Source organism: Emys orbicularis, chromosome 3, assembly GCF_028017835.1.
Source record: "Emys orbicularis isolate rEmyOrb1 chromosome 3, rEmyOrb1.hap1, whole genome shotgun sequence".
NCBI lineage: Eukaryota > Metazoa > Chordata > Testudines > Emydidae > Emys > Emys orbicularis.
Window position 1 is genome coordinate 182,848,744 of NC_088685.1, and position 26,826 is coordinate 182,875,569.

The 26,826-nt window shown below is 48.6% G+C and overlaps 1 pseudogene; it reads right to left on the bottom strand.

The window, feature by feature from the left end:
• Nucleotides 1-39: 39 nt before the first annotated feature.
• Nucleotides 40-19,604, bottom strand: LOC135876304 (E3 ubiquitin-protein ligase PDZRN3-B-like; annotated as a pseudogene).
• Between the last annotated feature and the right edge of the window lie 7,222 nt (nucleotides 19,605-26,826).

Genomic DNA, 26,826 nt, shown 5'->3' on the forward strand with positions numbered 1-26,826 from the left:
GGAGATTGTCTGTGCTCGGGGTTGCTGTCAGCAAGCTCTTCAGCATGGCATCCATGTCTCTGGGCAGGCCTTTTTCAGAGCCTGCCAGCGGAGGGAGACCATGGGTCAGGGTTATGGAACCTGGGGCTACACCTGCCAGGATGACAGCTGGCTCTGCAGTCCTTGCCCAGAGCAGCTCTCTGCAGAGGGCCTGGTGCACAGCAGGTAGGGAACAGCCAAGCTGCTAGGGATGGGAGCTGGGCTTCCTGGCAGAGTCCAGCATCTGCAAGGAAGGGATTCCCCACAGAGGAGCAACATAATCTCCCGCAGAGGGGGAGTCTCCCCCTGACACTTGATTAAATCCTATGGCCTGTTCCCACCTGTGCCCACCCCACCCCCAAATCAGAGCAGCTCCAGCTACCAAAGACAGCAAAAACCAGAGGCCTTCCTGGCCCTTGGGACAGAGGAGTAAGTTGATGATCTACCTGGATGTGAATTTTGGCCTTCCCCATGCCCATGCTCTATACTCCCTTCAGGGCAGTGCACAGGAACCCACCATGGACTGCACCACCCTTGTGTTTGTCCCTACTTCAGTCTGCTTCATCTCTGTGCCAACCGTTTCCTCCTTCACCTCCCTGCAGCACCCGACAGGGTGTGTGTGTGGAGGGTCAGCATGGTCCCCTTAAAAGCCCAGTCACCACTTAACCAGGACAAGAAGAACTTGACTCCAGCCAAGCTCATTCTCTGCTCTGCCTCTGCCTCCCCAAGAGGAACATTCCTAACCCACAGCCCCTGCAGCAGCACACGCTACAGCCAGTTGGAGCCAGCCCGCCTCAACCCTCCTGGTGGTGTGAGGGGAACAGGAGAAAGGACAAAAGAAGGAAGAGATGAAGAGAAAGGAAGGAGGGATGGAGGAAAAGGTAAAACGAAAAGGACAAACCCTAATGTCCCCAGTGATTGTATGGGACAAAATCCCAGGTGGGCTATAAAATTCTGCCACCTTAAACTACTGTTTTCCATGCCTGGAATTCAGCTGCCACCAGGTGGATCAGACTGAACAGGTTCCAAACCTCTCGGAGACTCTTACCTTCTAAACAGGTATGTCTGTTTTCTAGTAAAATCAATAAAAGGAAAGGAGAAAGCTCAAAAGAGGCTCCTCCTCGCACTCACGTACATGAACCCTAATACACTCTCAGTCCTCAAAGAGAGACCTCGAGAAGGAGACTTGCTGAAGCAAAGCCACAAGGGTCTCTGAGGTTTCCCTGGCCCTGCGCCCCTATCCTGCCTGGCTGATGTCAGCATTTCTCTGTGAGGTCACCACCTCCCCACCACCTTTGACCAATAGGCTGAGGTCCTGCAAAAGGCCTTTGTGATGTCACTGCCACACACACCCCTCCCCAGAAGTGCTAATGTCCTGCTGCTGGCCAGACACTTTGAAGGTTTGAGCTACTCTCTGTGGATCACCCCACTCAATGCGTGTTCATTCTAGGAAGCAAGCCGGCTAGACAGTAAAACATAAGAGGCTGCTCCCAATGCTACACTCAGGCCTGGTCTACACTACGAGTTTAGGTCGACTTTAGCCGCGTTAAATCGAATTAAGCCTGGACACGTTTACACGACGAAGCCCTTTCTTTCGACTTAAAGGGCCCTTTAAACCGGTTTCTTTACACCACCTCCGACGAGGGGATTAGCGATAAAATCGGCCTTAGGGGGTCAGAATTGGGTTAGTGTGGACGGAATTCGACGTTATTGGCCTCCGGGAGCTATCCCACAGTGCTTCATTGTGACCGCTCTGGACAGCACTCTCAACTCAGATGCCCTGGCCAGGTAGACAGGAAAAGCCCCGCGAACGTTTGAATTTCATTTCCTGTTTGCCCAGCGTGGAGAGCACAGGTGACCATGCAGAGCTCATCAGCACAGGTAACCGTGATGGAGTCCCAGGATCGCAAAAGAGCTCCAGCCTGGACCGAACGGGAGGTACGGGATCTGCTCGCCGTCTGGGGAGATGAATCAGTGCTGGCCGAACTCCGAAGCAGTAAAAGAAATGGCAAAATATTAGAAAAGGTCTCCAAGGCCATGAAGGACAGAGGCCATAACAGGGACGCACAGCAGTGCCGCGTGAAAATTAAGGAGCTAAGGCAAGCCTACCACAAATCCAGAGAAGCAAACGGAAGGTCCGGGGCTGAGCCGCAAACATGCCGCTTCTACGCGGAGCTGCATGCCATTCTAGGGGGTGCAGCCACCACTACCCCAACCGTGTGCTATGAGTCCCTCACTGGAGAAAGACACAGGGAAGCGGGTTCGGCGGACGAGGAAGATGAGGATGGAGAGAACATAGATAGCTCACAGCAGCAAGGAAGCAGAGAAACCGGTTTCCCCAACAGCCAGGATATGTTTATCACCCTGGACCTGGAACCAGTAACCCCCGAACTCACCCAAGACCCTGTGGGCACACAGGGGACCTCTGGTGAGTGTACCTTTGTAAATATTACACATGGTTTAAAAGCAAGCGTGTTTAATGATTAATGATTAATTTGCCCTGGCAATCGCGGCCAGTACAGCTACTGGAAAAGTCTGTTAACGTGTATGGGGATGGAGCGGAAATCCTCCAGGGACATCTCCAGAAAGCTCTCCTTCATGTACTCCCAAAGCCTTTGCAAAAGGTTTCTGGGGAGGGCTGCCTTATCCCGTCCGCCATGGTAGGACACTTTACCACGCCAGGCCAGTAGCACGTAGTCTGGAATCATTGCATAACAAAGCATGGCAGCGTATGGTCCCGGTGTTTGCTGGCATGCAGACAACATCCATTCCTTATCGCTCTTTGTTATCCTCAGGAGAGTGATATCATTCACGGTCATCTGGTTGAAATGGGGCGATTTTATTAAGGGGACATTCAGAGGTGCCCCTTCCTGCTCTGCTGAACAGAAATATTCCCCGCTGTTAACCACGCGGTGGGGGGGAGGGGTGAAGTGACCATCCCAGAGAATTGGGTGTGTGGGGGAGGGGAGTTAGTTGGGTTTGTGCTGCATGTTAAACCTGAAACCGCAGCCCCTCCTTTTACATTGCAAACCCATTTTAAATGGCCAACCCAACGGGTGCTTGGTATGGTTAATGAGAGCAGTATTGTTTTAAACCATCCCCACTTGTTAACAAGGTTAAAAAAGCCAAAAGACTGTGTCTTACCATGGCTGCCTGCAAGCTGAAATCTGTGGCCTGGCACTGCGTGAGTGATCTCTCACACCAAACCTGCAGGCTCTCAATATAAGAGGAAAAATGCGACCTTGTAACGAAAGCACATGTGCTGTGTGATGTGAACAGCAAAATCTAACGTGAAAGAGTGTACCCATTGTTCTCTAAAATGTATCTTTTTTAACCACCTCTCCCTTCTCCTCCACCAGCTGCAAATGTTTCTCCTTCACAGAGGCTAGTGAATATTCGAAAACGGAAGCGAAGGACGCGTGATGAAATGTTTACAGAACTACAGACTGCCTCCCATGCTGACAGAGCACAGCAGAATGCGTGGAGGCAGTCAATGACTGATTTTAGAAAAGCCCAATATGAGCGAGAGGAGAGGTGGTGGGCTGAATCGCGGGCTGAAGAGCAGAGGTTGCGTGCTGAATTGCGGGCTGAAGAGGAGAAGTGGCGTCAGCTTGTAAACAGAAAGCAAGAGTCGATGCTCCGGCTGCTGGAGCATCAAACTGATATGCTCCTGCGTATGGTTGAGCTGCAGGAAAGGCAGCAGGAGCAGAGACCGCCGCTACAGCCCCTCTGTAACCAACAGCCCTCCTCCCCAAGTCCCATTGCCTCCTCACCCAGACGCCCAAGAACATGGTGGGGGGGCCTCCGGCCACCCAGTCACTCCAGCCTAGATGATTTCCAGAGCAATAAGTTTTAAAGTTTTAAAGTGCAGTGTGTCCTTTTCCTTCCCTCCTCCCCCACCCATCCCGGGCTACCTTTGCAATTATCCCCCTAGTTGTGTGCTGAATTAATAAAGAATGCATGAATGTGAAGTAACAATGACTTTATTGCCTCTGCAAGTGGTGCTTGAAGGGGGGAGGGTAGGGGAGGGTGGGGTGCTTGGTTTACAGGGAAGTAGAGTTAACCGGGTGGGTGGGGGGGCGGAGATTTCATCAAGGAGAAACAAACAAGTTTCACACCGTAGCCTGGCCAGTCACAAAACTAGTTTTCAAAGCTTCTCTGATGCGCACCGCGCCCTGCTGTGCTGCTCTAACCGACCTGGTGTCTGGCTGCGCGTAATCAGCGGCCAGGCGATTTGCCTCTACCTCCCACCCCGCCATAAATGTCTCCCCCTTACTCTCACAGATATTGTGGAGCGCACAGCAAGCAGCAATAACAATGGGGATATTCTTTTCGCTAAGGTCTGAGCGAGTCAGTAAGCTGCGCCAGCGCGCTTTTAAACGCCCAAATGCACATTCCACCACCATTCGGCACTTGCTCAGCCTGTAGTTGAACAGGTCCTGACTCCTGTCCAGGCTGCCTGTGTACGGCTTCATGAGCCATGGCATTAAGGGGTAGGCTGGGTCCCCAAGGATCACGATAGGCATTTCAACATCCCCAACGGTTATTTTCTGGTCCGGGAAGAAAGTCCCTTCCTCCAGCTTTCGAAACAGAACAGAGTGCCTGAAGACGCGAGCATCATGTACCCTTCCCGGCCAGCCCACGTTGATGTCGGTGAAACGTCCCTTGTGATCCACCAGAGCTTGCAGCAGCATTGAAAAGTACCCCTTGCGGTTTATGTACTCGGTGGCTTGGTGCGCCGGTGCCAAGATAGGGATATGGGTTCCGTCTATCGCCCCACCACAGTTTGGGAATCCCATTGCAGCAAAGCCATCCACTATGTCCTGCACGTTTCCCAGAGTCACTACCCTTGATATCACCAGGTCTCTCATTGCCCTGGCAACTTGGATCACAGCAGCCCCCACAGTAGATTTGCCCACTCCAAATTGATTCCCGACTGACCGGTAGCTGTCTGGCGTTGCAAGCTTCCACAGGGCTATCGCCACTCGCTTCTCAACTGTGAGGGCTGCTCTCATCCTGGTATTCTGGCGCTTCAGGGCAGGGGAAAGCAAGTCACAAAGTTCCATGAAAGTGCCCTTACGCATGCGAAAGTTTCGCAGCCACTGGGCATCGTCCCAGACCTGCAACACGATGCGGTCCCACCAGTCTGTGCTTGTTTCCCGGGCCCAGAATCGGCGTTCCACGGCATGAACCTGCCCCAGTAACACCATGATTTCCACATTGCTGGGGCCTGTGCCTTGTGAGAGGTCTAGGTCCATGTCCATTTCCTCATCACTGTCGTCGCCGCGCTGCAATCGCCTCCTCCTCGGCTGGTCCCGGTTTTGCTTTGGCATGTCCTGGCTCTGCATATACTCCAGGACAATGCGCGTGGTGTTCATAGTGCTCATAATTGCCGCGGTGATCTGAGCGGGCTCCATGATCCCAGTGATAGCTATGGCGTCTGGTCTGAAAAAAGGCGCGAAACTAGTATCTGAAAGACCAGGGGAAGGAGGGAGGCAGGGAGGGAGGGAGGGAGGGGCGAGTGACGACATGGCGTACAGGTACAGGGAATTAAAATCAAGAAAGGTGGCTGTGCATCAGGGAGAAATACAAACAACTGTCACACAGAATGCACCCCGCCCCAGAGATTGAACTCCTAAGCCTGGGTTTAGCGGGCCGTTGATTTGACGGAGGGAGGGTGTAAGGAAATGAATACAGAACAAATCTATTTTTTACATCTTAAGACGACAGTGCAGCATGACTGATAGCCCTCAGCATTTTTGCTTGGCAGCAAATACTGGGCGCTTACCAGTATGATGATGACGGATACCAATCATAATATACTATTTATTGCCAAAAGGCAAGGGGTTGCTGCTGTGTAGCAATGTAGCCCTACGTGTGCCAGCCACATGTCTGCCAGCACCCAGATCGCCCTCGGCCTTTTCTGGGTGCTTAGCAGACAATACTTGGCAGAAAATAGTATACTACGACTGATAGCCATCATTGTCCGACGAGGACGGTTAAAGGCAAGGGGTTGCTGCTGTGTAGCAATGTAGCCCCACGTGTGCCAGCCATATGTCTGCCAGCACCCAGATCACCCTCGGCCTCTTCTGGGTGCTCAGCAGACAATACTTGGCAGAAAATAATATACTATGACTGATATCCATGATTGTCCGACGAGGACGGTTACCAGTCGTAATAAACCATCTACTGCCAAAAGGCAAGGGGCTGGTGCAATGCAGCCCTACGGCTGCCAGCCCCACAGCTACCAGCATCCCGATCGCCGATGAAGGCTACCAGTCATGCTGCACCGTCTACCGCCAAAAGGCAGTTAGCTGCTGCTGCTGTGTAGCAATGCAGTCCCACGTCTGCCGGCACCCGGAAGACATATGGTGACGGTGAGCTGAGCGGAGCGGGCTCCATGCTTGGCGTGGTATGTTGTCTGCACAGGTAACCCAGGTAAAAAGGCGCGAATCTATTGTCTGCCGTTGCTGTGACGGAGGGGGAGGGGCCTGACGCAATGTACCCAGAACCCCCCGCGGCACTGTTTTGCATCATTCGGGCATTGCGATCTCAACCCATAATTCCAATGGGCGCCAGAGACTGCGGGAACTGTGGGATAGGTACCCATAGTGCAATGCGCCGGAAGTCGACGCTAGCCTCGGTACTGTGGACGCGGTCCGCCGACTTCATGCACTTAGAGCATTTTATGTGGGGACACACACAATCGGCTGCATACAACCGGTTTCTATAAAACCGGCTTCTATAAATTCGACCTAATTTTGTAGTGTAGACATAGCCTCAGTTTTTCCAAAACTAGTAGACTTTATTATGGCCAGAAGAGACCTTTAGAGCATCTAATCTAACCCCCTACATGATCACCGGCTTCCTGTATAGTACAACAGTTACTTTTTGGGCACACACATTCCAGAAAGGCATCTAGTCTTCATTCAATGACATCAAGAGATGGTGAATCCACCACTTTCCCATTTAGTGAGTGCCAGGGGGCTCCATTTCCCCTTCCACTAGCTCCCCATTTACAATGAGCCAGAGCAGTACCTGCAGCAGGGAGCGGGACTTGCTGGTGGCCTCAGAGGCACAGTCCCTGCAGTGCCTCAGGCACCTGGCGCAAGTGCCGGATGATGCGGAGCTGCTGCATCACTTTGGCCGTGCTGCAAGGGAACGAGAACCTGTCAGAGACTCAAACGCCCCGAGGAATCAGGGGGAATTAAGAGCACCTGTGACCAGCAGCATTTCCACCCAGCACCTGCCCACCACTGAGGGATGGATTCACCTCCTGATCCCCAGAATGGAGTCTTGTTGTCCTTTCTAGTAACCTCCAGTGCCAAACCCCCTCCTTGAAGGGTGAGCTCCTGCCACCTCCCCCTCAGTGCGCTTGACAGCTGATCCACCTCCAAACCACAGCTCAAGTTCTCAGAACCCTTTCCTCCCACCCCCACCCAGGTTGGGCAGGGAGGGGCCTCTAGCAGGGGCGGGCAGGAGGGATTCTGGCCGCAGTGAAGTGGGTTGCGGGGAGGTCAAGATCTTGCCCCAAGTCATCCCAGACACTAATGCTGAAGCCACAGGATGGCAGCACTGGTGAATGGGGCAGATCAGCAGCCCCTGCTGACTGAATCCTCCCGTTCTCTCTAGGTGGTGGTTCGGGTGACCCAGACACTAGGCCACTGGCAACTGGGTGAGGCCCTCTGGGACAGGAGAGGCTCGCAGAGGGCACTTAGGGGACTCCTCTGGTCTCGATCGCGATCTGCGGTGGCAATTCGGCGGGAGGTCCTTCGCTCCAAGCGGGAGTGAGGGACCTGTGACGGGTTGGATCACAGAAACCCCCTTGGGAGCTGCCACCTGATGTGCAAAGACTACCCCTGCTTCTGTTTTCCCTGCCAGCTCAGGACTCCAGCACCCTGTCTTGCTGAGCCAGACACTCCAGTCTGCTCTAACAAAGACTCAGGGTCTGAATCACTTGTCCCAAAGCTGCAAGTTTACCTGAAAACAGCTCTCAGTAGTGTGCTTGTCTTTAGCACTCAGATGCCCAACTCCCAATGGGGTCTAAACCCAGATAAATCCGTTTTACCCTGCATAAAGTTTATGCAGGGCAAACTCATAAATTGTTCGCCCTCTATAACACTGATAGAGAGATATGCACAGTTGTTTGCTCCCCCAGGTATTAATACATACTCTGAGTAAATTACTAAATAAAAAGTGATTTTATTAAATACAGACAGTAGGATTTAAGTGGTTCCAAGTAGTAACAGATAGAACAAAGTAAGTCACCAAGCAAAATCAAATAAAATGCGCAAATCTATGTCTAATCAAGCTGAATACAGATAATCTCACCCTCAGAGATGCTTCAGTAAGTTTTTCTCAGACTGGACACCTTCCGGGCCTGGGCACAATTCTTTCCCCTGGTACAGCTCTTGTTCCAGCTCAGGTGGTAGCTAGGGGATTCTTCATGATGGCTCCTCTCCTCTCTCTTCTGTTCCACCCCTTTATATATCTTTTGCATAAGGCGGGAACCCTTTGTCCCTCTGGGTTTCCACCCCCCCCCCATTGGAAAAGCACCAGGTTAAAGATGGATTCCAGTTCAGGTGACATGATCACATGTCACTGCAAGACTTCATTACTCACTTGCCAGCACACACATATACAGGGAGACTCACAGGTAAACAGCCATCTGCAGACAATGGGAGTCATCAAGATTCCAAACCATCATTAATGGCCCACACTTTACATAATTACAATAGGCCCTCAGAGTTACATTTTATAGTTCTAGTTTTAGATACAAGAGTGGTGCATTTATACATATCAGATGATCATACTCAGTAGATTATAAGCTTTGTAATGATACCTTACAAGAGACCTTTTGCATGAAGCATATCCCAGTTACGTTACATTCACTTATTACCGTATTTTCTCTAAAACTATCCCAGTTACATTATATTGACTTATTATCAAGTTTTTATAAAACCATATAGGCTGCACAACGTCACAGGACCGTCCGCCGAATTGCCGCCGAATAGCTGGACGTGCCGCCCCTCTCCAGACTGGCCGCCCCAAGCACCTGCTTGGCAAACTGGTGCCTGGAGCCCGCCCTGACTGCCGGGCAATTGATAGCCTGCTGGGCGGCTGCCACACAGGGAACTTAAGGGAGTGGGGAGTTGATGGAAGGCTGATGGTCCACCTTGGTTCCAAGGCCCCACCAACTAGCTCCAATGCGCTGCTCTTTCTGCAAGCAGTAAACAAAGCAGTTGGCTGCCAAACAACGTTATAAGGGAGCATTGTGCAACTTTAAACGAGCATTTTCTCTAATTGATCAGCAAAGGAACAACGAAACAACGTTAACCGGGATGACTGTAAGTGAGGAGTTACTGTATGAATCTTTAGCGCATCTGGCACATAAATATCTTGCAATGCCGGCTACAACAGTGCCATAAGAACGCCTGTTCTCACTTTCAGGTGACATTGTAAACAAGATGCAGGCAGCATTATCTCCTACAAATGTAAACAAATGTGTTTGTTTGAACGATTGGCTGAACAAGAAGTAGGACTCAGTGGACATGCAGGCTCTAAAATCTTACATTGTTTTAATTTTGAATGCAGTTTTTTTTTATATAATTCTACATTCATAAGTTCAACTTGCATGGTAAAGAGACTGCACTACAGTACTTGTATTAGGTGAATTGAAAAATACTATTTCTTTTGCTTTTTTATAGTGCAAATATTTGTAATCAAAAATAAAAAGTGAGCACTGTACACTTTGTATTCTGTGTTGTAATTGAAATCAATATATTTGAAAATATAGAAAACATCCAAAATATTTAAATAAATGGTATTCTATTATTGTTTAACAGTGCAATTAATCAAGCGATTAATCATGACTAAAAAAATTAATTTTACGATTAATCACATTTTTTAATCGCTTGACAGCCCTATTATTTAATGTTACAAACAACAAAAATGTCTGAAAGACTATTTTCCCAGTTTGTTTTATTTTGTAGCTTTTTTACAGTACTTTGTATGTTGTCAGTTAGGCCCTGACCAATGGGACTATTCATGTACATAAGTGTTCGCAGGATTGGGTCCTTTGTGTGGGTCTTTCTTACAGCAAAACCACAATCAAGATTTCACTCCACTGTGCTACGTGCCGTACAAATATACAGTTACTGTCCTGAAGAGCTTTCATTCCGACTAGATTTCAAGTCGACAGTATTGCTCTAAATTAAGTGCTGGTAAATCAACACCTGCTGCCTACCCCCTCGATTTTTCATGCCTCACATCCTAAAAAGAGGTCCAAAAATGTTTCAAAATGGTCTAATGTAAACAAATAGACTTCTACTGAGGGTCCCCTTCAGATACGAAAAATATAACTTTACTAATATAAATATACTTTTACTCATATAAAATTGCACCTTATTCAATGACTTTTTATAAAGTAAGGTACTATCTGATGAGAGTAAGGGGATGAATCTGGTACAGCCTAAATAGACAACATAGGTACATGACATACAGAATCCTTTGGCAGTCTTTGCCACCTGGATTCAGCATTCATGGGGCGAGAGTTTGTGCTTCGGTTCTAAAAGGGGAAGCAAAGAACTTGCAGTCCAAGATGGCAGGAGGGGGCTAAAATGGCTTTAAACTACCTTTATGCCCTCCCAATCCTGAGCTGCTCTCAGGATGGCTGGACACACCCCCACCCCCACCCCCACCCACCCTTCCCCCAGGCATAATTTAGCCAGCGCTGGGGACCTAAGTTACCAGAGCCTCCTTGGGCTGCACAAGAGCTGCAGGGCTGCCCAGAAACCCAGTATCTGACACGCTCCTGCTGCCCCCAGTAAACTCCTACGGCAGGGCTTGTGATGGGGTCCATGGAGGACAGCCTGAGGCTGTCTCCACAGTGCCGGCAACAGAAGAATTCTCCCACCACCAGAACCAGGAGCCCGCAGCCTCAAAAGTCCAGAGCAGGAGTGAAGTTCTCACTTATAGAGTCTTATTAGCATACCACATCATCTTCTCCTTTAAAAAACATACAACCCACACATAGCCCTCTGAAATAACTTCTTTTCTGCTAAGATAAATCCTAACGAGGTTGTTATGGGTTTGGTTTTGTTTTTTCAGGTGAGGGAAGGAAGAAAAAAAAAACAGTGAAAAAACTTTCAACTGTTTTATGAAACACAACACACATAAAATGTAAGTATAGTTATCCCTCAGACACAGAAAGGCACAGGTTATCCAAAAGGAAAAGCTTGCAATTCTGTAAGTAGAACATAATTTTGTCCTCAAAAATCTGTTGCTTGCAGGACCAATCAGCATTCTGTTTCACTTCATTAAACCAAGTTTCATGCAATGCACATTTTCCTTGAATAACCTGGGGGGAAAAAAATGATTTCCTGCACTTTGAGATGAGCACACACCCTTTCTATCTTATTACTCAACAATTCTTGACACAATGTTTACATTTTTATATTAGAGAATAGTATTTGTTCAGTGTTTCCCAACCTTTTCCAGTCTTAAGGCACACTTACTTCAATAAAAGATTTCTGTGGCGCACCACAGCCCCACGCTAAAATCATCATAACAAAACTTACTTTTCATTATAAATTTGAGCTAGCCTTGATATGCAGAATCTCTTAATCCCGGCAGGAAATGTTGACAGTGCAACTCGGAGCTCTTGCTCCACTGATCTCATATGCTCTCTTTGCTTGTTTTTTATGTAATTCAGGCTTGAAAAAACTTAACTTGCACAGGTACGTTGTTGAAAATGGCAACAAAATGGAGATTACCGTGTATTCATCTGCCAATGTCAACCAGAATGAGTCCACAGGCATATTGCCAAACTTAATTTTAAAAGAGGGGTCCATCCTTAATTCAGCAAGTTGCTCTTGGGTCATTATTGTAAGATTCTTAGCACTTTCCATTGCAGAGGAAATTCAAGGATCCCAGACCTAGTCGAAATCTTCTCTTTAGGTTGAAGGAAAATATAGGCTGAATTTTTCTTCCAGACTTTTCAAATGCTCAGAAAAGGCATTGACCAAAATACTGCCAATGGGATCTGCTGTGCTTTCCAGGGTGAACATTTCTATTGTGCCTTTTGCTACTTTTTTCACATCAGAGGGCTAACTTAGATCTAAACTCATGCAAGTTTATCCATGCAAGAGACAAGAGCCTCATTTCTACCTTGCATTTTCCTGTTCAGTTCATTGAGGTGGTAGAATATATCAGCCAAGTAGGCAAGTTTTGCATCCCGTGCCACATCAGCGATTAGGTCCATGTGTGTGGATTCCTCCAAAGCTATTTTTAACTCCTCTCTGAGCTCATACAAACATGAGAAAACTTTTCCATGGAAAAGCCAGCGTATTTCTATGTGAAAAAATAAATTCTGGTGTTCTGCTCCCATTTCCTCACACAACAACGAGAAAAGGCAACATTTTAAGGACTGTGATTTTATTAAGTTCACGATCTTTACTGCTCCATCTAACACTGAGGAAAGTTTTTCTGGCAGTTTTTTGGCCACGACAGCTTCATAGTGCAGGAAACAGTGCGTCACCAGCACATCTGGATTTTGTTCTTTGACCTTGCTTACAAACCTCTTGTCTTTCCAGTCATGGAGGCAGTTCCGTCTGTGCAAACACTAAGACAATTTTTCCAGTGCAATTCTCCCTCCTCAAGGCAGGTCATTGTCACCCTGAAGATTTCCTCTCCAGTCGTGTGACCTGGCAGTTGTCTGCAAAATAAAAAATTTTCTTTTATACTATCTCCATCAACATACCTGACATTAGCCAAGAGTTCAGTGTGATTACTGATATCTGTTGAGTCAGCAAGCCACAATGCAAATTTTCCACTTGATTTGATTTTTCTCCGAGCACAGTCTCAATGTCAGCTGAGATCATCAATGTGGCGACTTATCATATTATCTGAAAGGGGAACTTTTGCGATTTCATTGACTGCATTTTCACCTAACGTTACTGTCATCAGTTCTTTGCATGCTGGTAAAATTAGTATTTCTACAACTGTAGAACGGCTTTTTCACCTTCGCTACAAGTAGCGAAGTAGCTTGCTTCCAGTGGTTTATCAGAAACTGCTACAGTCTTTCATCATTTGCACTTGTTTTTCAGTTTGATCCTTCAAACGCTCAAAAAAATATTTTCCCTTGTTGACAAGGGACGGATGTTTGCTTGTAAGGTGTCATCACTTGGCACGACTGCATGGCTTGAGAGTTTCTCCCCCCACACACAACACTGTCAAAGACAGCAAGATGGTTCAGCTGTAAATGAAAATCCAAATTGCAAATAATTCTCACCGTAGCGTTGGCTCACCATTTTGACTTTCTTATGTTCATGTTCAGCTTCATGTGGAGGTGCTAGATTCTCTTTTCTTCAAATATTCGTCCATTTACAAGTCTTCAAATCAAAATTCAGCACTGTTACTTAACAGTTGATAAGAAAACACAGCTACCATGTGACACCACAAAGAGCAAAGCAAGGTCATTTGAGCGTAGCATGTGTAATGTCTGTCTCACATGCATACATCCGAAGAGCAATAGCACAAAATGCAAATTAAAATAAATGAGATTTTTTTTTTCTCCGCACAAGTGACTTTTCCAAAATTCTGTGGCACACCTGTTCGTGCCGTGGCACACTGGTTGGGAAACGCTGATCTATTTTAATTATTGTAGTCCATTCAATCCCTGTTTCCTAGGATTTTCTTCAGCTTCAGGCATGTTGGGTCAGTTCTGTCTCACATTGATATTTGGTAGCCACTAACACAAATCACCTATTTGTAGTATTCACATATACTATAGTTAGAATGAGAGGGGAAAAAACTAAGTTCAATACTGAAGACTGAAAAGTAATATGAAGTAGCCAGCTTTATACAGACCCAAGTTATATGATGCCCTGCCCACCTTCTAGAAGTTTCCACCTAACAATTCACAACTCCACCAACTTCCATCTCTTCAATAATCAATGGCAGTTGCTTCTGCACAAAAATCACATCCTTTCCCCAATCAGCAATAACCTCCCCGTTACAGACAGTGCTATAACTTACTTATTTTTTCTTAATAGGCATAATAAGAACCTTGATTGTTTTCATCACTTCCCTTTGAACTTTCTAGAAAAATTTAAGGTTTCATTCACAGATTGAAACTAGACCCTCAATATGTTACTATTTAAAAAATGTTCAATATATGTTATGTGCACGTAAATACTTCAGTGATCTAGAAGTTCAAAAAATGAAATCCCAAGAAAACCCAGGAAATCAAACAAACACAGAGTTGCTTTCTTCATGCAAAAATCCAAGTTCTTCCACAGCCCTAAATTGTAGAAGAAGTCACATTGCAATCCAAAATAAAGATTTTATGGATTTCATTTACCAGGACTATGAAAAGGTGTTATACATTGCAATGTAAGTATTAGAATATGCATGTCTTCTAGAGTCCTGGACTTTCATCCTTTCCCTTAAGAAATCTTACAAGCTCATACTTTGGAACTCTTTATAAAATGCATATGACACCTGCAGAACTTCATATTTACCCACAAGACCTAGCAGTGAAATTCTGCAGAGCAGGCCCTGTACTTCTTGGGCTTTGGTGCTAATGGGAGCAGACTCCTTGGCATCACTAAATATAGCTTTAGAAAAGAAGGAGAAGACATGCAAACCAAGCATACACACTCCCTGCCCCCAATATTTTGTTGCTAAAAGAGCAGTAGCAGGTTACAGCTTTACAACTTCAAAAAAACAAACAAAAAAAACCCAACCCTTTGATCAGTACATAGTAACTGACTAAACACTATGAAACATTTTTAATTAACTATCAATTTTTTCAGTTTAGCGAGTTTCTTTACCATTTAATACATTATTATATAAGCAAACAGGTATTCATATTTTAGGATTTTTTTTAAAAAATGTCTTTCCAAATCTAAGCTAGTTATTAATGCTAGAAGACTGATTTAAGATACAAGAAGGTGGAATATAAATATATATATTTGAATGCATACACTAGCAAGACAGTTGTTTTGACTATGATGCAGGTAGTGCAGCTACAGAATAAGATTTTGATCTTTCCCTTTAATGAAAATAATCAAGTATTTTTTCACAGAATTACAGGTGCTTGATTCTGCAACATTTACTCATTTGAATAGTCCCACTGATTTCAACTGGGCAACTTGCATAAGTACAGATGACTCGCATGAATTCAGACTACAGACAGCTCCCAGGTTTGTTCTAATAGTATTATGGACCCGATCATTAGAGTTGTGGGTACTCTATGCCTCGTAGGACTGGGTCCTAAAAATAGTTAAAGCTAATGATTTAAAAAAAAAAAAAAAAAACACAGATCTTAAATCTGCAGGCCAAATTCTGTACCCATTTTCAGCTAGTACAGATCCATGGTGTGACTGAAAGCAGAAGCTGGCCCCAGCTATTTGTTTTTATTACTAATAATAGCCACATGATAATTAAAAAAGTATCTATGTACTTTTTAAAAAAAAGGAAAAACTATATTTACTTGGGAGATTACCTGATTGGGTCGTCCTCCTACAATATTGAATCCCAAAGTATCATTTTCTCTTTGTAGCATGATGGTTAATGGCTTAGATTCTCCTCCCTAAGAAAAAAGGGGTGAAATGCTAATTTAAAAATGTTACATGAAAAAGAATACTTCAAGGGACTGTATCAATGTTCTATAGCTTTTCGCTGTGGAAAATGCAACACAAACAAGCTGAATGGAAAACTCTGATTTAAAATGGTGCTACATACTTATAAATGACACAGGAGTTTACACGATGGAAAAAACAAATACCACTGAAATGTAACAGGTACTTTGAAGAGCCCAAGGACCTGATTTTCATAGATGCTGAGCACACAAAACTTTAAGTTAGTGGATCTGGGAGTGCTCAGCACCTCTTGAAATAAGGCCCCAAATGTTTATGTACCTTTAAAACAAATCCCTGTATATACTAATTACATTAGATATTAAGCTTATGAGGTGAAATCCTGCCCTAGTGAAGTCAATAGGAGTTTTCTCATTGATTTCAGTGGAGCCAGGATTTCACCCAGATCTCTGCCTCTTATCATTTCCAGCTCCACAAGCTGGTTCTACACAGATTCCACAGCAATTCAAAGGGCGGGGGGGGAAAGAGACACCTTTTTTCTCTTCTTTTTTTCTTCACAGCAAAGTAAAGCAAATAAGCTAGAAAACACACACACAAAAATCCTAGATGTGATTTTATAAGTCACAGAGTAAAAAATAGTGAAGAAACCAAAGTTAAAAAATAATAATAATATGAAAAAAAATCTACTTCCTTAGGTAAAAATGGTTAAATAATTTTCTAAACCATACAAAGAAAACGAAAAAGATTATCACAGGCCTTTCTTTAGCATAGTAATTTAATTTATTTTGAATTTTCACATATAAGAGCAGTTGTATTTCAGGAGACATAATCCCTACAGAAAATTTTTATTCAGCCTGTACCGAGTAAAGTAAGATTGTGTTTTGTCATTCTCTATACATTGGTAAATTTAAGCAATTTTGACAAGTAAAGAAAATGTACATTTTAAAATATTCAGAATATAATAATGAATGTAGATGCACTCTGATATCCAAACAGATTTTTATTAACTGTGGCAGTGAAGTTTTATATTACAGCATGATACATTTTAAATTAATGAGGAACATTTTTTACTTTATTGATGGTTTTTCTTCCAAATGAGCGTTATATGAATTTTCCTTGTCTTCTGTAACATATTTCTCTGAGGCAGTACATACATCAGCACCTACTGGTAGTGACAAGAAATGATAGCTATAGAATCATTACACAAGAGGACTGCCTTCATGTCAATGTGCCAACTTCCTTTTAAAATGTCCTTTTTAAAATCCTGTTCTTTCTCACCTCCTCCCCACATATTACTATTTTTCTTGCGTACTGGGCACTTCACTGCAATCATTGCTGGCTCTCTTCATTCCCTCTCGTCATATCTTCCCAGAGGTGAAGCCGATATATGAGCATATCTTCTAAAGCCAACACCCCAACCCCATGGATTAGCCACCAGGAGGAAGTAGCAAAAAAAAAAAAAAAAAAGATTAAGTATTCAAGTTTCTAAAACACTAAGTATTTTATTTCCAATAAGCCTTGAATTTATCATCTTAATCCTGGACATAAAAATTCTGAGAACTTGAATCAGTGCCCCAAATGTGAGTCTCTTTTATAGCAGTTTGAAGTTCAGCATATCCTACTAGTTCAGAAGCCGGCCAGACTACGCAAATCTTTTCCTCTGGATTTTGCTTCAAAAGAGTCAATAAAGATTTTGGAAGAAAAGTCTCTTGAGTGGCGCTTAAGTTCTATTAAATCACTTCTCACCATGGTTGCAACCAACAATGTCAGACTCTGCACAGCAATCCTTCAGACAGGAATTAAAGCTTTACAGAACAAACCCTTTAGCATGTTAAGCCATCTCACCAGTAAAATGTGTCTGTTTATTCAATCAAAAGCAGGCAATTCAATAAGCAATGCCATCTGACTTGGCAAAGGGCTGAAGCAGCAGCGCTGGTCTCTAATGTCAAAACTGCCAATCATTATGCCCTTCTCCAAAACTAAAGACATTTCTGTGTCCCTGCAGAACTGTTCCTAAACTATAAACTATTCTAATGTTTTTAAACAACAAACTGTTTCCCAAGCTACTTCTTAATAATGTAATTATAAGACAAAAATATCTGTTAGCTCCATGTTTATCTGAAACTGGAACCCCATCTAAAGAAAACACAGTACCAGCATTAATAAGGTCACACCCAGCTGGATGAATTGTGGTCTGATCTGGACACCCTGCCCCGGAAGATTTGCATTCAAATTTGTTTATTGTCAGCGAAGTTGAAGCCCTTTCCTCTCACTTGTGTTTCCCTCTCACTCCAGACAAACCTGACATGAGATCCTCATCCAAACGGAGTCACTGGGAACTACCAGAGGCTGCTGGTGTGCAACCCCTAGAGCCGCCAGATTCTTAAACTACAAAAGGAGACATGAAACACGTAACCTAAAAAGACTCACGTAATTTATGACTGCATTTTAGGCTCTTCGTTTGCACTATTAAAGAAAATGAGAGAGCCCGAAAGAATCTGCTTTCACAGCTCTTGAAAGATGACGAGTTTTCCAGGCTGAATGAATGGGGGGGCTGAAATGTAAAAGTTTGATTTACATCACTTTAACTGTTTCCGGACTTTTCAAGCATCGGCACAACAAGAGAGAGCTAGATTTTAGGTTGCTGAGAGTGGCACTAACCTGCCATGTGTTAACTGACTGCCTCTCTGCCTTTGGGGGTTTTCTAGGGGACCGCACCAAACTGCAGGGGCTGAAAATGCAATCCCAGGTCCAGTTACAGTGTGGTGGGCAGAGGCTACAGTGTGTGTCAGCTCGATTTGTATTTGCCAAAAGCGACCACATAAGTAGGGATGCAATAAATGCCACAAAGGGTCCAGTCTCTGCTCGGGTAGGTCTGCTGACTGCAGCAGAGTTTGGCTTGCAGAGAATCTGGTCCCAAGTCGATAGGGTCGTTGGCAGTATCACCCATGAGCTGATAGCATAGGGGCTGGAACTAGGGGTGCTCCCGCACCCCATGGCTTGAAGTGGCTTCCATCACATACAGGGTTGACAGTTTGGTTCAATGGCTCTCAGTGCCCCCACTATGCAAATTGTTCCAGCGTCCCTGTCTGCTAGGCACCCTCCAAGGAGCAGCCTTGGCATAGAGGAGATCCCAGTGTAAAGACAGGCAGCCGGGTCACACCACACCACACCAAACAGCGGGCTGAGGGGAAGGGGGCGGCTCACTTCAGAGCCCGCCAGGCTGGGCTCCTGCGGCCCCCAGCCCGCTCACTCCTTCACTCACCTTGCAGGGGTGGCTGCCGGCCAGGTTCCTGGGGATGCTGCGGATGTGGCTCATGCACTGGTTGAACTTCACCTGGTACCTAAGCGCCGCGAGCTGCACCTCGCTCTGCAGCGCCGCGAGCTGAGCCAGCAGCGACTTCTCCCTCTGGCTCCACTTCAGGGCCTGTCGCTTCAGCTCCTGCTCCAGGCTGGCCCTCTGGCCTGGCAAGCTGCTGTTCTGGCTGCGCGGCGCCCGCAGGCAGCAGTGCCCCCGCCCGGTCCCGCTGCAGGAGCACCAAGCCGCAGCCCTGCTGGCAGATGCCGGCCGGGCGGTGCTCGCAGCTCTCCCGCAGGTGCGCGTCCACGTCCTTCAGGCTGAGCACCTCCGGGCGGGCAGCCCTTGTGGCGGCACCGGGCCGGGCTGGAGTCGCACAGCTCCACGTGGGCGGCCAGCGGGTGGAGCCGCACGGGCCGGCCGCAGCCCCGCGGGCTGGAGTCGCACTTGAGCTCCAGCTTCTGGCTGAGGCTCCTGAGCGGCAGCACCTGGCGCAGCTCCTTGGCCGAGATGGGCTGGCCCTGCAGGGGGCACAGGCGCCGCCGCACCGCCCAGGCCAGCAGGCAGCCGGCGCAGAAGACGGGCCCGCACGGCGTGGACAGCGGCTCCTCCAGCACCTTGCTGCACAGTTTGCACTTGAGATCCGGCTCCACGGGCTCGGCCAAGCGATCCAGGTCAAAGCCCATGGCTGGCGGGGGGGCAGAGCGGGCTGGGAGCACAGGGGGGGCAGGGGCTGCTGCTGCTCCTCCTGCCAGCCCGGCTGCTGATGCAGGCAGCGCAGCTCGAACTTCCAAGGAAGGGGGCGGGGGGGGTGAAGAGGGGCGGGGCGGGGCAGCGCAGAGTTGGTTTGGTTTGAAGTTTTCAGCTGCTCACCATGTCCCCTGACCCTCCCGTATTAACTCTAATAGGAGCTACGGTCCAATACCGCCCACCACGTCCTCCTAGAAGGGAAATGCAGCAGGACGAGGAGGGAAGAAGCTGAGATCTGCCAGCCTCAGACTCACGCCTGCGGAGTGAGGGGAAAGCAACCACGCCAGCTCCCTTCCCTGTGCAGGAGGGGAGCCAGGAAAAGAGGTGGAGGAAGATGCACGAAAAGGGCAGAAGGGAGCTGCTGGCATGCCAGGCAGACGATAAGCCCACCCACAAAGTTGGAACTGTTTCACTCCCAGAGATCTTGTCCTTGGCCCTCTGGGGTGCTTGGCTGCTGGGACATTCCTCCCATCCACCACCACCAGTAGCTTAAAGTCTTTTTTATTATGTCTCTTAAAAAAGGGAGTGAAAAACAATCCCAAATGAAGCAGCAGAAAACCAATGGAATTACAGGTTATTTGGGTAGCTAGTGTAAGGAGCACAGAGTAAGGGAAGGGCTAGTTGCCCAGCTGGAGATGTGGCCTGCTGGAGGGCTTTCCCCTGCAGCTATAGTGGCTCAGAAATCATGGGAGGAGGACTCTCATTACGATCCCAAACTTATGCACAGCTCTTCAGACTGTTGCCCTCAGTGTATGTTGTTTAAGGCTGGATTGTGAAAATGTGAGCGAGGAAGACTGTCTGGTTGCTGGAGAGGAAGCATTTTAAACTCCCTGCACTGATTTCTTTCTTTCTTTAGTTTTTACTCTGCTTCTCCTTTTTGGGGCTGTTCCCCACCTTTGCAACTGAAAGCAGTGTAGATTGGTTGGATGCTAAAGCCGTAAATGGCACCAGGCCAAAAAAAATGCCATCAGTGAGGTGGAGTTGTTTGTAGATCTCCCTTAAACAACAACACATGTATAAAGAATGCTGCCATTTTAAGAACAACTAAATATGTGAAAATCTGGAAATTCATCATTAAGAATCAGTCACCAACCTGACTTCTGCCCCTGCATCGCTGCACACACCCAGCAAAATATATTGAAGTCTGAAACCCAGAACATGTTCACCACATGACTTTACTATGGAAAGCATAGGACCAGATTGAGCCTTCCAGGAGGGAGCAGAGAAAGATCTGGGAGGTTTCCTCAGTTAACTGGATCAGGGGCAGGGCTGGCTCTAGGTTTTTTGCCGCCCCAAGCAAAACAATTTTTGGCTGCCCCCTGTCCCAGCCCTGGGCTCCTCGCCGCACCCCCCTGCCGCCCCAGCCCTGGGCTCTCCCCCACCACCCGCACCCCCCTGCCTCCCCAGCCCTGGGCTCTCACCTCCCCCACCCGCACCCCCCTGCCACCCCAGCCCTGGGCTCTCCCACACACACACCCTGCTGCCCCAGCTCTGGGTTCCCCCTACCCCCACACACACACACACCTCCTGCCGCCCCAGCCCTGGGCTCACCCCCACCCACCTGCACCCTCCTTCCGCCCCAGCCCTGCGTCACTGGTAACTCGCTCCCACGGCAGGTCATTCAGCAGGAATTTTAGATGTGCACAGAACACAGACAGGATTGGTTCCCATATGGTTACAGAACTGCAGTAAAGTGGAACAATTTTCAGCTTGTGTGATTGGAGGATATCTGGATGCATATTATAAGACTGTCCTCCATAAATGAGGAAAAGTTGAGGTGCCTTTATTATTCTTTTGTTCCACTCTTTCTTTCTATGGGGAATTTGCCAATGCAATATTACTGTCTTCCTTTTAAACAAACAAACAAACAAAAGGCAATGGCTGTTGAAAATAGCAATTCCAGTCCTAATAACCACTGAGAAACATTTCTTGCTCAATGTTATCCTACTTTTTCTACAGCAAGTTACAGTGGATCAGTATATTTGATTTGGGAGAAATGAAGTAACAGCTGCCCAAACTGAGCTTGAGCACTCCTGAATTTTGAGGTGTTCAAATCTGGAAGGCAGGTGCTGGGGGGGGGGGAGCCTGTGGCTCCGCAGGAGAGCACAGCAGCATGTATGCAGCAGTGTGTCTGGCGCTGCACGAAGCCAGACACGCTCGTCTGAGTGGCACAGTAAGGGGGTTGGGGGGTTGCAGAAGGGGTAGGGAGTTCCGGGGGAGGGGGGTGGGCAGTCAAGGGACAGGGAGCAGGGGGGGTTGGATGGGGCGGAGGTTCGGGGGGGCAGTCAGGGGCCGGGAGAAGGGGGGGTTAGATGGGTCAGGAGTTTGGGGGGGCAGTTAGGGGACAGGCAGCAGTTGGATAGGCATGGGAGTCCCAGGGGTTTGTCAGGGGACAGGTAGAGGGTGGGGTCCTAGAGGGGAAGTTCGGGGGGGTCTCAGGAAGGGGGAAGTTGGATACAAGGACCAGTGGGGCTTAGATAGGGGGTGGAGTCCTGGGGGGCAGTTGGGGAAGGGGTCCTGGGAGGGGGTGATCAGGGGACAGGGAGCAGGGGGGTTGGATGGGTTGGAGTTTCTGTGGGGGGCAGTCAGAGGGAGTGGATGGGGGCAGGGTGGGGCTACCCTCCCTCCCCGTGGAGTGTCCTATTTTTTGAATGTTAAAATATGGAATCCCTACTCACAGCTCAGCTCTCCATTCACAGCAGGCTACAGCATGAGGTCTCAGCTTCCTCACTCCCTCCCCCTCTTTCCTGTTGGTAGTGGCCAAGGGAATGCTGGGAAATGTAGTTCTTTCCCTGCTCCAAGGCTGGCTCTATAGGCAGGGAGCTAACCAAGGAACTACAGCTCCCAGGACCCCCTGTTGGTTCTCAGCTCCTATGCTGGATCCCTGCCGCCGCTGCAAATGGGCTGCCCCAAGCACGTGCTTGCTTTGCTGGTGCCTAGAGCCGCCCCTGGACACGCAGCAGGGGGTTGTGGATGGCCAGCACTGCCGTCCGGAGGAAGAGTCTTCTCTGCCCTTCCGAGAAGAACTTTCCGAAGACCTAAAACCAACAGGATGTGAGGCATTAGCAGATTGCCCAGAGCCAGGCTCCAACTCCTGGGGCTAGAACGGCATCTCCATCTAGTGGCCCCTGGAGGCAGCCACTGCAGGGGACCCAGCCACCCCCACTCCCTGAGCTGTCTCATGCCCTGGCAGAGTGTCCTTACCTCCCCCACTCTGGCTGTGTTCCTGTAGCCCAGGAGCCTGCTGTCCTGGTGCCAGTCCCAGCACCACAGGGCTTTGGTCTCATGGATGCTCAGCCCTGGGAAAGAGAGACACGCACCCACACCCACATTTGTCATTCTGGTTGCAGTGCTTGTGTCCTTCCAATCCCATTGGTGGCTGCACAGTGGGCAGAGTCCTCGCTGCGTGCCTGGCCCAACAGAATTGCAGGGAAGGGATATAGAACAGAGAAAGAGACAAACAGAGACTCATCCCCCAGCCGGGGTCAGTCTGAGAGAAATTGGCTGGGGTCCCAGTCTCACTCTATCGGGTGCCATTTCCCAGCTGGGTTCCTTACCCCTCTGGTGAAGCAGCAGCTGGTAGAGCCGGTAAACCCCCTCCCTGGCCTGCTGGCTGATGTCCTTGGCTGGGGCACTGATCAACAGAGCCAGCTGTGCCACGCGGTGACCCATCCTGGGGAATTCTGCTAAGTTCTAATGGAAGAGAGAGGGAGAGGGGACTCCATCAGCATTTTCCTGCCAGCTCCCAGTCCCCCGTGGGCCAGGACTCTCTTTTTCCCCTCAGCCCCTCTGCAGGAGATGCTAGAGGATAGAAGCTAGAGCTAGACCCTTAATTTCCTCTGCCCCCAAGGGAGCCTGGAGAACAGGGATATGGGCAGGGCCCTCCATGAGGACTTGCTTCCCCAGCTGCTCCAGGATGACAGGAAGGCATGAACCTGGAGCATGGTCCCCTTAAAAGCCCAGTCACTACTTAACCAGGACAAGAAGAACTTGACTCCAGCCAAGCTCATTCTCTGCTCTGCCTCTGCCTCCCCAAGAGCAACACTCCTAACCCACAGCCCCTGCAGCAGCAGATCCTACAGCCAGTTGGAGCCAGCCCGCCTCACCCCTCCTGGTGGTGGGAGGGGAACAGGAGAAAGGACAAAAGAAGGAAGAGATGAAGAGAAAGGAAGGAGGGATGGAGGAAAAGGTAAAACGAAAAGGACAAACCCTAATGTCCCCAGTGATTGTATGGGACAAAATCCCAGGTGGGGAATAAAATTCTGCCACCTTAAACTACTGTTTTCCATGCCTAGAATTCAGCTGCCACCAGGTGGATCAGACTGAACAGGTTCCAAATCTCTCGGAGACTCTTACCTTCTAAACAGGGACATCTGTTTTCTAGTAAAATCAGTAAAAGGAAAGGAGAAAGCTAAAAAGAGGCTCCTCCTCAAAGAGAGACCTCGAGAAGGAGAATTGCTGAAGCTAAGCCACAGGGGTCTACGAGGTTTTCCTGGATCGCCGCCCTTATCCTGCCTGGCTCATGTCAGCATCTCTCTGTGAGGTCACCACCTCCCCACCACTTTTGACCAATAGGCTGAGGTCCTGCAAAAGGCCTTTGTGATGTCACTGCCACACACACCCCGCCCCTGAAGTGCTATTGTCCTGCCGCTGACCAGACACTTTGAAGGTTTGAGCTACTCCCTGTGGATCACCCCACGCAATGTATGTTCATTCTAGGAAGCAAGCCGGCTAGACAGTAAAACATCAGAGGCTGCTCCCAATGCTACACTCAGTTTTTCCAAAATTAGTAGACTTTATGGCCAGAAGAGACCTTTAGAGCATCTAATATAACCCCCTGCATATCATGGGCTTCCTGTATAGCACAACAGTTACTTTTTTGGAAAACACATTCCAGAAAGGCATCTAGTCTTCATTCAATGACATCAAGAGATGGAGAATCCACCACTTTCCCTTTTAGTGAGTGCCAGGGGTCTCCACTTCCCCTTCCACTAGCTCCCCATTTACAGTGAGACAGAGCAGTACCTGCAGCAGGGAGCGGGAGTTGCTGATGACCTCAGAGGCACAGCCCCTGCAGTGCCTCAGGCACCTGGCGCAAGTGCCGGATGATGCGGAGCTGGTGCATCACTTTGGCCGTGACGTCCTCCTGCTGCAAGGGAACGAGAACCTGTCAGAGACTCAAACGCCCCGAGGAATCAGGGGGAATTAAGAGCACATGGAACCAGCAGCATTTCCACACAGCACCTGCCCACCACTGAGGGATGGATTCACCTCCTGACCCCCAGAATGGAGTCTTGTTGTCCTTTCTAGTAACCTCCAGTGCCAAACCGCCTCCTTGAAGCGTGAGCTCCTGCCACCTCCCCCTCAGTGCCCTTGACAGCTGATACACCCCCAAACCATAGCTCAAGTTCTCAAAACCCTCTCCTCCCACCCCCACCCAGGTTGGGTAGGGAGGGGCCTCTAGCAGGGGCGGACAGGAGGGATTCTGGCAGCAGTGAAGTGGGTTGCAGGGAGGTTGAGATCTTGCCCCAAGTCATCCCAGACACTAATGCTAAGCCACAGGATCGCAGCATCTAGTGTCAGCGGGGTTCACGTGGCTCAGACCAGACACCTGGGCTGGGGACCCGCCCCCATAGTACTGGTCGAGTTCGTGGCCCAGGGTGTTCACAGCCCCCTCCTCACCCCTCCCTGAGCCCAGCCTGGCTCCTCACCTGGAACAAAGCAGCAGCGCCCATCGGCCTCACTGCTGCCTGAGTCCCAGGTGCTGCTGCTGTCCCCTGGGGAGTGGGCCGAGCTGCTGGTGCTGCGACAGGGATCCTCCACCTCCTGCCCTGGGGAGGCTGGAAGGTCCTCAGGGACTAGGCAGGGCGATGCCTCCTGCTGAGAATCAGGGCTGGGCTCTTGGGGCCGGTGCTTCCCACACAACAAGCCCCAGAGCCACCCTGCCCGGCTCCCCTTCTGGGCTGGGTCCTGCCTGCCCAGCCGCATCCTGGGCCAGCTCCATTTCGGCCTGGCTGGTGGCTCTCTCACCTCAGCGCCTGCGCCAGGAGCGGCTTTCCTCTGCCAGAAGGCTGGACACTTCCACCTCCTCGCTCGGCCGGGAGCTCCTTCCCCGCCAGCAGGGACGGAGAAGCCGCTTTGCTCCTGGGGAAGATGGCAGCTGCTTCTCTCAGGCTCTGGGGCCACCTGCAGAGCCTTCTTCCTGAACCTCCTCAGGAGCCTGGACAGCCTGGAACCGAGCGGGGAGCAGGCGTGAGTCTGGGGTCAAGGCAGCCTCTCACTAACCAGCCTTTTTGGTACCTCCCCATCCCTGCCGAAGCCAGAGCCTGAATAAAGTGCTCTCAAATGAGCTCCAGACCAACAACAGTTCATGAACTGCGCAGAGACAATTAATGTAGAGAAGCAGCAAAATTCGTCAAACAGATGACTGGTTAGGACTTATTTACTTGTTCTTAAAAGAGAACAAAAAGGACCTGAGTCTCCTCCCTGTCAATAACCCCCTGCTCAACCAATCAGGGTAGAGACTGAGGGGCGGGAGGCTGAGAGTTCTCACCAGAGAGCCCAAAGGAAGGCCCAGGTCACCGGAAGGGATCACTGTCCGAGGACTATTTCAGCCCCACTTTCTTGGGTGGACCTCCCACAATGGGAGATGCAGAGCACCCCCCGCAACACGCAACACACACACACACACACACACACACTCACACCTCCTGGTGGTGGGAGGGGAACAGGAGAAAGGACAAAAGAAGTAAGAGATGAAGCGAAAGGAAGGAGGGATGGAGGAAAAGGTAAAACAAAAAGGACAAACCCTTATGTCCCCAGTGATTCCACGGGACAAAATCCCAGGTGGGCTATAAAATTCTGCCACCTTGAACTAGTGTTTTCCATGCCTAGAATTCAGCTGGCACCAGGTGGATCAGACTGAACAGGTTACAAACCTCTCCAAGGCTCTTACCTTATCAACAGGGATGTCTGTTTTCTAGTAAAATCAGTAAAAGGAAAGGAGAAAACTCGAAAGAGGTTCCTCCTCGCACTCACCTACGTGAACCTTAATACTCTCTCAAAGAGAGACCTCGAGAAGGAGAATTGCTGAAGCTAAGCCACAGGGGTCTACGAGGTTTTCCTGGATCTCCGCCCTTATCCTGCCTGGCTCATGTC